This window comes from Notamacropus eugenii, chromosome 1 (assembly GCF_028372415.1).
Source record: "Notamacropus eugenii isolate mMacEug1 chromosome 1, mMacEug1.pri_v2, whole genome shotgun sequence".
Lineage (NCBI taxonomy): Eukaryota > Metazoa > Chordata > Mammalia > Diprotodontia > Macropodidae > Notamacropus > Notamacropus eugenii.
In genome coordinates this window covers 14,776,130-14,786,196 of record NC_092872.1, presented here as the reverse complement: position 1 = coordinate 14,786,196, position 10,067 = coordinate 14,776,130, and the positions used below count along the sequence as shown (strand labels likewise).

The window sequence follows — 10,067 nt, the reverse complement described above, 5'->3', positions numbered from 1 at the left end:
TAGTTAAAAAATTAAATTAAATTTGTTTAAGAAGTCAAAAGATAGAGACTTAAGACTTTTCACCACCATGAAACAACAGAGAAGGAAGAGATACCACCACTGAAATAGTTTGGCAGAGCAGAAAGAGTATTGAATGTGGAATGAGAAGACCTGGGTTTGAATACTGACTGAATTTTAGCACCTGCATGATCTTGGGCAAATTACTTAATTAGCTTTAATTTCCACATCTGCAAAACTGAGGTGATAATAAAAATGGGAAAAGGGAAAGGAAAATTGAAAAAGCGTTATGTAAATTGTGCTGTTCTATAAGTTATTAATTGTTATTAGCACCAGAGAACATGGATTTTCCATAAGACTTTGTTCATATTCTTTCACCAATCTATTGCAGAAACTGGAAGTGGTAGAGATAATTAATAAACTCTATACCCATATCCATCCATCCTTCAATCTGTTAATGAGACTGCCTATTTTTTTCCCACTAGGTATCTGACAGTCTTCACTCTTCCACCAAAAAACTGGTGCCAAAATTAAAATACCCAAACCTGTTATGGGTTAGTCTCTTTTCACTGAAAGACATTGTTCTCAGTGGCTACAAGAGCCCCTTGAGGGCTGAACAATACTAAAAAGAAACGAATTTTGCTTGGAAAAGGTTGAAATTCATTTAATGGAGATGGTCAGGAACATGCATTTTTATAGACTTTCAGAGAGCAACTCATTGTTGAAAATAAGTAACCATGATATAAGACGATACCAAAGGACTCATGATGAAAAATGCTATCCACTTCCACAGAAAGAATTAATGGAGTCTGAATGAAGATCAAAGCATACTTTTTTACTTTGAATTTTTGGGTTTGTGTTCTCTTTGCAACATGGCTAATATGGAAATATGTTTTGCATGACTGCACATGTATAATCTATATTAATGTGCTTGCCTTCTCAAGGAGGTTAGAGGAGAAGAAGGAAAGGAAGGAATTTGGAACTTTTTAAAAAATGAATGTTAAAAATTGTTTTTACATATAATTGAGAAGAATAAAAATATTCTTTTTTTTTTAGAGGAATTTAAATAACCATGCATCCTTTATAAACTCTGGGACAACTTAGCCAGACTTCCATTCATGCTGATGAGTCAGGTCCACAGAGCAGGGCTCACAAGTGGCTACATCTCTCTCCTCCTCAGGATTCTGAAGGTACTCTGAGGGGCAGTGGAGTTCTCTGTGTTATCCGCTGGAGCTCCCATTATGGTATGTTCTCCCCAATATCAATCACGAATGAATAGGTTTCAATTATCAATTAGCTTTTATTATGAAATATTTACTGAAAAGGCATAACAAGAACAGAAGTACAAAGCCCACACACACACACACACACACACACACACACACCAAACCAGGAGCACATTCTCCTCCATATTGCTTTCATTCCTGAGGATAATTGGCTCAAATTTAAAGCAATTGCTACAAAATATTAGCTCCACCAAGCTCACTTCCAGTTTCAACGTAGCCAATGGACAGATCAGTCTTTTGCTTGTAAAGACTCAGCATTTTGGCTGTGGAGGTCAAACCACTCCTGGATTGGGTCCTGTTCACTCCTCAGGGCTCTGCTGGTAGATTACAGTCAGTTGCTTGAAGACTTTGGCATGGCCTCCAACATAGGTGACTCTACTAATTTTTGAAAGCTAGTCTATGTCATCATCAGTACTTTTTCATCTAATGATGGAGAGCACACACAACCACTGTGGCAATCTGGTGAAGTCTATGAACCCCTTCTCAGAATAACTTTTTAAATGCATAAAATAAAACATATAGGATTACCAAGGAAACAAATTATCCCTTCCCCATCATAACTTTCCCCATCATGATTCCAATAGATCACAGGTGAGTGGAAGAAATTAAATGGGAATTTGGGGGGAGTTTTATAGAAGCTGTGATGACACACAAAGGCCAACAGATGACACAGAAAAAGTTTAGAAGCTCAGATATGCACAAAATATGTGTATGATATTGTGTAATATCATCCCCAATTTTATAATAAACACCCAAATAAAGAAAGAGAAAAAATTTAGGCTTCTTCTCTGGCACAAAGGGAGAGCCAAAAAATTTTATATGGATTTTCCAGATCACAGGAGCATCAAGTCCCTAACCCCTGTGATGTGGAAGGGATAAACGTATATTGAAATATAGCTGTCAATAAGAAGAAAGTATCTATGTACACCAAAAGTCTTATAGCAGCCCTTTTCTGTGGAACCAAAGAATTTGATGCCTGTCGGTTAGGAAATGGCTAAATAATTGGTGTTACATGATTATAATAAAATATTACTTCATTAGAAGAAGTTATGAATGTGATGAATACAGAGAAACATGAAAATATCTACTTGAATAGAGTGAAGTAAGTAGAAATAAGAAAATCATACACAATGACTATGACAATGCAAATGGAAAGAACCACCAAAAAAAAGTAATTATTGCCAAAATTACAGAAATGAGCAAAGTAGAGATCCTGCCCCTTTGCTAAGGTAGGAGGTCCATTGGCGTGGTACATTGTATATATTTTTAGACTTTTCCATTCGGTTTTGCTGATGCTTTTTCTCTTCTTTTAAAACACTCAGGTTGGAAACAAAGCAGGTCAAAGCTTCCGTGCTGATCTTCAGTGGGGTTGGCCTGCACTTCTAGCCTGGAGAGAGAGGGAGAGAAGAGAGAAGACAAGAAAAGAGAAGGAGAGAAGAGGGAAGAGAAAGAAATTGGGTAAAGGTGGGGAAGGGAGAGAAATCTAGTTATCAAAACATTAAATAAAAAAGGTTCACAGACACCAGGTTAAGAATCTTACTCTCAGATGGGAGTACTACATATAGTTCTTCCTCGTGGGTACTGAATTTTTCAAGTCCAGAGTAAATAAAATAAATTTCATCTGCATGCTATAGTACATGGCAAATTCTTCTGAAATCAGAAAATCTTATTTCAGCAAAGCTGAAGGTTCTACCTTTTATAAAGCTCCTGAGCAGAAAGGCCTGAGTCTTCCAAGAGTCCATGCCACAAGCTGCTGCTTCCCAAGGCTTCCAGTCAGGTAGTGGTAGGTGTATGTAGTATGCAGAGATCCAGCTTATACAAGGTGATTTGAAGTAAAAGATTTTCCAAATTGCTTGGTTTCTTTCCTGTCAATGACAATATCATTCATCGGTTTTTTGGCAACAACTCCTACGCCTTGTGAGCTGAATTGTCACAAGCTGAAATGACTAAAGACACTTTAACAACAGAGGGGGAAATTACTCCTACTTCTGCATTCGGGCTTTCAACGACTTTAGTGCTCCTTAAAGAGGCGTTTTGATAAAGCAGCTGAGAGGACCAGCAAAAACAAGATGAACTATCCCCCGCATGGTTCAATCAGTCCACCTAAACTACTCTTCTCAACCACGATTACCTAGACTGGGAACATGCACCGTCTCCCACCTTTCTCAAGAAACTGACCAGCCTGGTCTATTCACTTTGTGGTACATATTAGTAAGACTCCATAAAACCCTGCTCTACTTCCTTACCTGATATGAGAGGGTGACCCCAGATGGCAGAAAAGTACAGCTTCTGAAAGGTCCCACCAAAACAGAAAGGCTTTAGCTCTAAACTTTATCATGGTGCTCATCTGAGGAGTAATCTAAGTTTAGAGAGCTCATCGTTAGAGTAGCCAGAGGGTAATAATAAATTTTTCAGCCATAGTAGCGACCAAAGACTATCTGTCATGCTGGACAGTGTCCACCCCTGATGACATCCCAGATCCTGAAGAACTGAGTCATTATAAGGAAGCTAGGTTCTTAGAAACTTAAGGGGGACCACTGACAGATTTAAAGTAAGCTAGCAAACACATGGACCAACACACATACACACACACACGTGCAGCACAATTTTCAGCCACTGCTATCAGATGCTAGAATGAAATTAGTGACCTTGTGACAAAAGTTACTGTGTATCCACTATTATTCCCCCACATAATCTAGAGAGCCTATTTTAGATATGTCTACAATTTCTAGTCATTTGTTATGAAACTATAACCTCAATAAAGGCTTTGGTTAAATATATGTTTCTGAATACAGAGCACATCGACCTGTTGGTAGGTTTCAAGTAGTTTTCATGAATGAAAAGTCTTCAAGGACAAAGTCTGAGGGTACTCAACTGATCATGGTAGCTGCCTCTAGGATACAGTGCATTTGAAGTTACTTAGCTGCTTTCTGGAAGATGGAGCTTAACATCACAGTATTTAGAAGCGTAATAATCAAATGCACTTTCAATGGACAGGCATTTTCAGGGACAATGAAGAGGTGCATGGTGGGTGAGAATAAGGGGCAACTTATTACCAAGTAAGAATTGAGCAGAAGTGGAAAAAAAGATGTTATCAGAGAGCTGTGTGACCAAAAAAGGTATATAGTCATAAAGGCTGAACAGGGATGATCCACAGTAGCCTGTGTATTCCATTAGAATCCGTACAATGTCAAGAAATCTAGAGGAAGACAACCCCCCCCCCCCCAACATAGTGAGTATATCTCCTGGGGAGATTTTAGAGGAAAATGTGACAAGAGTTGCACGGAATAAGAATACATAAATAGGTTGCTATCTGTATTGTACTGTATTGTACTGAATTGTATTGCTATCTGTATTGTACTGTAATGAATGTCCACACTGATGAGCTCACAGATCCATCAAGTTATGTTTTCTGAGTCTTGTATGATTTCTGGTCTTCATATTGCAAAGTATTGATAAGCCAGTCACTTCCTCTCTGAAGATAAAAATAGGAAAGTGCATTCATAAGGAGTTTCATTATTATTAATCTATGTCATTTAAATTCAAGTAGAATTCCTTTTGATTGAGGAACAAAGCCTCAGATTCATCACTTTTTCCAACATCACAAACAAAAGTGGAAAAGCTAGTGCCTAGTATCAATACCTTGAATGATAAGCTTAGTTTTGTCAACGAGGGCATGTACTTTGCTAAGTGAGAAATGATGACGATCTTGCATCTCCTCGGTGCAGATTTAAACCAGACAATGGGTTATGCCTCAATAAAGAACTGAATGTCACTTATTCATTATTTCAGTCTTCAGCCACCAGCAAGTAAATGAACCCAAGGGGCCAATGCCACCAGATCCAACCTATCAAAAGTCAACTAAAAGATGTCAATATCCACAAACTCCATTCAGTTCTAAATTCACATCTGACTACGTTGCTGACTTCACATTGTATTTCTGTGAGTATGTGTTTTCATTAACACCTCTGGACCTCAGTTTCAACTACAAAATGAGAAGTTTGCACTGGGTGATGTTTAATCTCTCAGCTGTCAGCTCCCTGAAGGCAGGAAGAATGTCCTATGTATCTCTGTATAGCTCTCTAGGACCACCAGCCTAGCACTTTTCATATGGTAGGTGCTCAGTGAACTTTTTGTGGATTTGACTAGTTGTAGAGACTGATACAAAGTAAAAATCAATGAAAATCAGGACTAATGAGCAGTCTGTCACCTGGCTTCATGCCACACATAAGTAATTCAAACAGAAAAGGCAATGGAATCCTCACATGGATAATATTCAATGACATAGAGAAGTAGGAGCAATAAGTACAGAATTATACTAGAAAACATGCAGCAGCTCACTCTAAATGCAGACTTAGCAAACTGCTTTCGTTCAGTGCTGATTATTTCTGGATAGAAGGATAATTAGTTGTAGAGAACTACATTAAACTTTTAACAGAATAGGATAGGAAAGGGCTGAGTGTGCAATTGGATGTCCACTTCAAGTGAACTTTGGGCATGCTGCTTAATCTGGGTGAGCAAAATCTAGCCCATTTTAAAATAATGATTTGAAAATATCTTCATTGGGAAGATATCAGTATTTTTTTTTTAAAAAAAGATGAGTTTCGTTCCAACAAGCAGTTTAGTAAGTCTGAAAATGCTTCAGTCCAACCTGATCTCCTCCTAGTCAGTCCTGGACCCACCTCATGTTTCTCTTTCTAAGGCGTCCTTTTTTGTTTTAAACTTAATAGCCAGTAATGATCAAGAGGCAAAGTAAAACCACATGGATAGAGTTGACCTCAAAATAGGAAAAATTTCAAGTTCAAAGTCAATGTCCTACTTCTGCCACAAACATGCCCTATGTGATCTTGGTCAAAGCAATCTCTTAATGCCCAGGCAACTCTCAATCAATCAATCAACAAGTATTTATTAAGCACCTACTATGTGTCAGACAGAAATAATCCCTGCTCACAACAAACTTATACAGAGAGCAAGCACATATAAGAATATATACAGTATTATGTTAGTAAATATGAATATGTGCAAGTAGTTCAATAAATAGTCATTTTGGAGGGAGTATACTAGAAGCTGCGGGGCTCATAAAAGGCTTCATGCAAAGGGTGGTTCCCAAGCTGCATCTTAGAGAGAGAGAGACTTCATGATGCACAGGGAAGAAGGGAAGGAGTTGTAAACATGAAAGATGGCCACTACAAAGGGACTTGACCGTCTGAATGAATAGATGGAAGATGAGTAACCAGGAGTTGCCTGCACAGATGAAATCTTGTATCTGGTTTTATTAAAAAAGAAAAAAATGCCATCAATAGAAATCATCAAATGAATGAACAGAACAAGGAAACAAATTCTTCCCCCAAAGTCCTATTCTTTGACAATATATAACATACACGTTAACAAAGAAAATGTTTCTGTGTTGCTGTTCAAGTGTGCCTGAAGTTTCACTAACTTTAGCTTTCTTTTCCTTCCTTCTAACTCCAATTGCCTCATCCTGGGTCATCTTCAGTCATCCTGATGAACATCTGGTCACTGGATTCAGATGGCTCTGGAGGAGAAGTGAGGCTGGTGACCTGCACAGCCCTCCCTCACTCAAAGCAAAGTCAAGTGTAAGTCACGTCATTATTTCTCTGATGGCATGGTCTTCTTTGACAACAAAGGATGAACACACACAGTTATATTACTGTAATCAGTGTATCTAGTTTTTATTTTGCCAGTTTTACTCTGTCTCACCTTATAAGTCTTCCTCTATTTCCCTATAGGTTTCAGATTTGGTTTTATATCACTACAATCAGTCCATTACATTTCTGTTCCAGATCACAATTTTATTGGTGCAGGTAACAAATTCCCAATAAGGAAAACCTTTGCCAAGGTAGACAGGAAATTATGCTTCAATGAGTTCCCTGAAGGACTGAACGGTAAGGAATATGACCATGATCATATAGGTAGTGCGTGTCAGTATTAGGATTTGAACTCAGGTTTTCCTGACCCCAAGGCTAAGTCTCTATCCACCAGTCAACACTTCCTCTTTCATTCTATTCATGCACTATAATTTAATTTGCCATCCTCCAATTGTTGTAGAGACAAATTTGGTTTTTCTCCATTTTTTCCTATTCCCAATAAAGCATCAATGACTATTTTGTCTGATTGGTTATTTTCCCTTTTTTATGATATTTGGAGGACAGAGTCTTAAAAAATGGAATCCCTAAATCAAAAAGCATACTAAAGTCTGTGACCCTAGCAATGTTGCAGAGTGGATAGAAGGCCAGTCCTAGGGTCAGGAACACCGTACTTACTGCGCCCACCTCCCATTTCTCTAAGTCAGAGGCTGAAGATTTACCTAAGGCTTCTGTGTTCTTGGTGACCTGGTGCTGTCTATGAATACAGACTCTGCCCAGGAGCCATTGTCCAGATTCACACAGATCCCTTTGCCTGCTCTTTCAGGTAACTTTATAATATAGATTAATTTTTAAATACCATCACCACAGGATTCACATACACATGGTTTGGGAAGCCTCCAAATGGAGAAACTGCCAAATATATAGATCTATGACCTTTAAAAATCCTCTACATTCAAAATAGACACTGATACACAGACACACACACACACACACACACACACACACACACACACACCACACATTTATACTCTGCATTCAATTAAAGACGTGCAAGAATCAAAAATTAAAATTGTTCTCTTTATCCAGGGAAAATCGATTTTGAAGTACTAATTATATCAGCGAATAAGCAATTTTTAAAATGAACAGAAAACAATTGGATTTAAGTATCTGTCCCTTCAGATAGAAAGGGGATAGGAGGAGGAAAAAAGGGAGCATTTCACCAGCCTCCCAGATCCTTGGCCAGAGGAAACTTCCCTAATGATCAGCCATTCTGCACAATCTGATCATCTCTGTGCTGCCGCGGACAAAGATGCTCACTACCCTGACGGCCACTCTGACAACAAGTATTCCCCTGCTTCTGCTTCTGCCATCCACCCATCTGTGCATCTGTCTGTCTCTTCCCTCTCTCCTGCATAGTAATTAAAATTCTCCTGCTCCAGTACGAAAATTCCAACTCAGAGTTCTCCGTAGATGCTTGATCTCTCTCAATGTGGGGAGAGAATGTTTCTCCCTCCAAAACTACAAATACCAAGATCCCTAGATGGCTTCTGGACACTTTTCCTGACAGAGTAACCAAGCCTGTTCAAAGGCACTGTAATACACCTATGTGAATCTATACATCTATAAATTTTAGTTTGTTATAAAATTGCTTTATCTGCCTCTGTCCCCTTCTGTATTCCATTTCTTCTGCACATTTTGAGTGGTTTCTGATGCTCTTTTTATGTACATCTATCTTTGAATCAGTAACCTACCTCTCTCCCATATGCATTTTCCAACCACTTTGTTTTTCCAGTGTGGATGGCTAGATCAATTTGGTTTGAATTATTATGTATTTCACTGAGGTAGCTTTGTGCATTTAAGAGCTTTGCACAATTAATACAAAATCTATTTTAAAAGGAGCAGTTAGAGCAGGGGTTTTCCCAGAACATGGCTTTCTCACTTTCTTTGCCACAGTGTCCCAAGAAATTATTCCTCACACTTCACAAGATTCCCACATTAGCTTGCTTCTACTGTCTATTCTACTGTTTATTCTTCCCCAGTAACAGTTCTATCCATGGAGGCACAGAGCCTCCTCCTCCGCTATGAATCCTGTGGGAAAAGATGGAGCGGGGCTGGGAAGGGGAAAAAGAAGTAAAGGATTCCAAAGGTCAGGTAATGGGATTTGGAAACAATTGCCAAGGGAGACTTCTTTCTTGTCGATTTACATTATATTTTGCTATGATTCTTTACAGCAAAAAATAGCCGTGGTGTGAGGGGGAAAAGGTTTGAGAATCCCTGATGTAGAGAACCTCATCATCAGTAGCTACTCAAAATAAGAATGGGGAGCCCATCCTTAATGCACTGAGGAAGTCCCACGATTTCACCTTCATGGCCAATGGTGTGAGATTTAGGCCTGGAGTAGGTCATGGTTTCTACTAAAAACTCAGCTGTGGTCCTAGGTGCCCCACCCACCGCAGGAACAGCAAAAAGGAGATCCATACATTGAAGGAATGTTCCAGAAGTCTAAAAATCTAACCACTGCTACGTCTCTTTCCAAATGCTTGCACTGGCATCATCTTGGTAACGTAGCCTAAAGCTTTCATAACCAGGAAAGTGAACCCTTTGAAAGGTTAAAAACCTTTACAGTATTTACTGAACTCTGAGGCCTTTCGAGGAGAACTATGTGTTGAAATGCATTAACATTTTATTGCTTCTAATTTAATGAGCTTTCCCTTTATGCTCTCAGTGACCTCTATTTACTTTTCAGATATAAAGTGCTTCTGCCACCCTAAAGCTAGAACATAGCTAATTGAATACTTACCTAAATTCCAAATGTAGACTCTCTGATTAAGGAATAAAAGGAAAGGTCAACACAGCTTGATTTGGAAATTCCACCCTGAGTATACAAGACAACTCCAAGAGCTATTAAAAGATTATATGTAATGAGTGTCATAGTTGAACTTACCAAAATGATGCCAAATGCAACCACTTTTGAAATAGATTAGGTTAGGAGTAGCTAGACTTTTAGGGTTTTAAAGCAAAGATAACTGACAGTGAGAGTATTTTTAAAGTTTTAAAGTTGCTTAAAAGAACACTTTGACCATAATTGTAGCAGATAAGGGATTCACCTACTTCTCTAGCAATGCCCAGTTCTAAATGGAGACACCCTACAGGGACCATTTTGAGAATATCTAGT

At 38.6% G+C, this 10,067-nt stretch overlaps 1 long non-coding RNA gene across 2 annotated transcripts in view; it reads right to left on the bottom strand.

The window, feature by feature from the left end:
- Positions 1-1,300: 1,300 nt before the first annotated feature.
- Positions 1,301-10,067, bottom strand: part of LOC140534123 (uncharacterized) — a 110,174-nt gene continuing 101,407 nt past the window's right edge. For both annotated transcript variants that reach the window (XR_011977168.1, XR_011977167.1), the window contains 2 exons: positions 2,977-3,148; positions 1,301-2,670 (listed from right to left, as the gene is read on the bottom strand). This is a non-coding gene — a long non-coding RNA (uncharacterized lncRNA). The remainder of the gene's footprint in view (positions 2,671-2,976; positions 3,149-10,067) is intronic.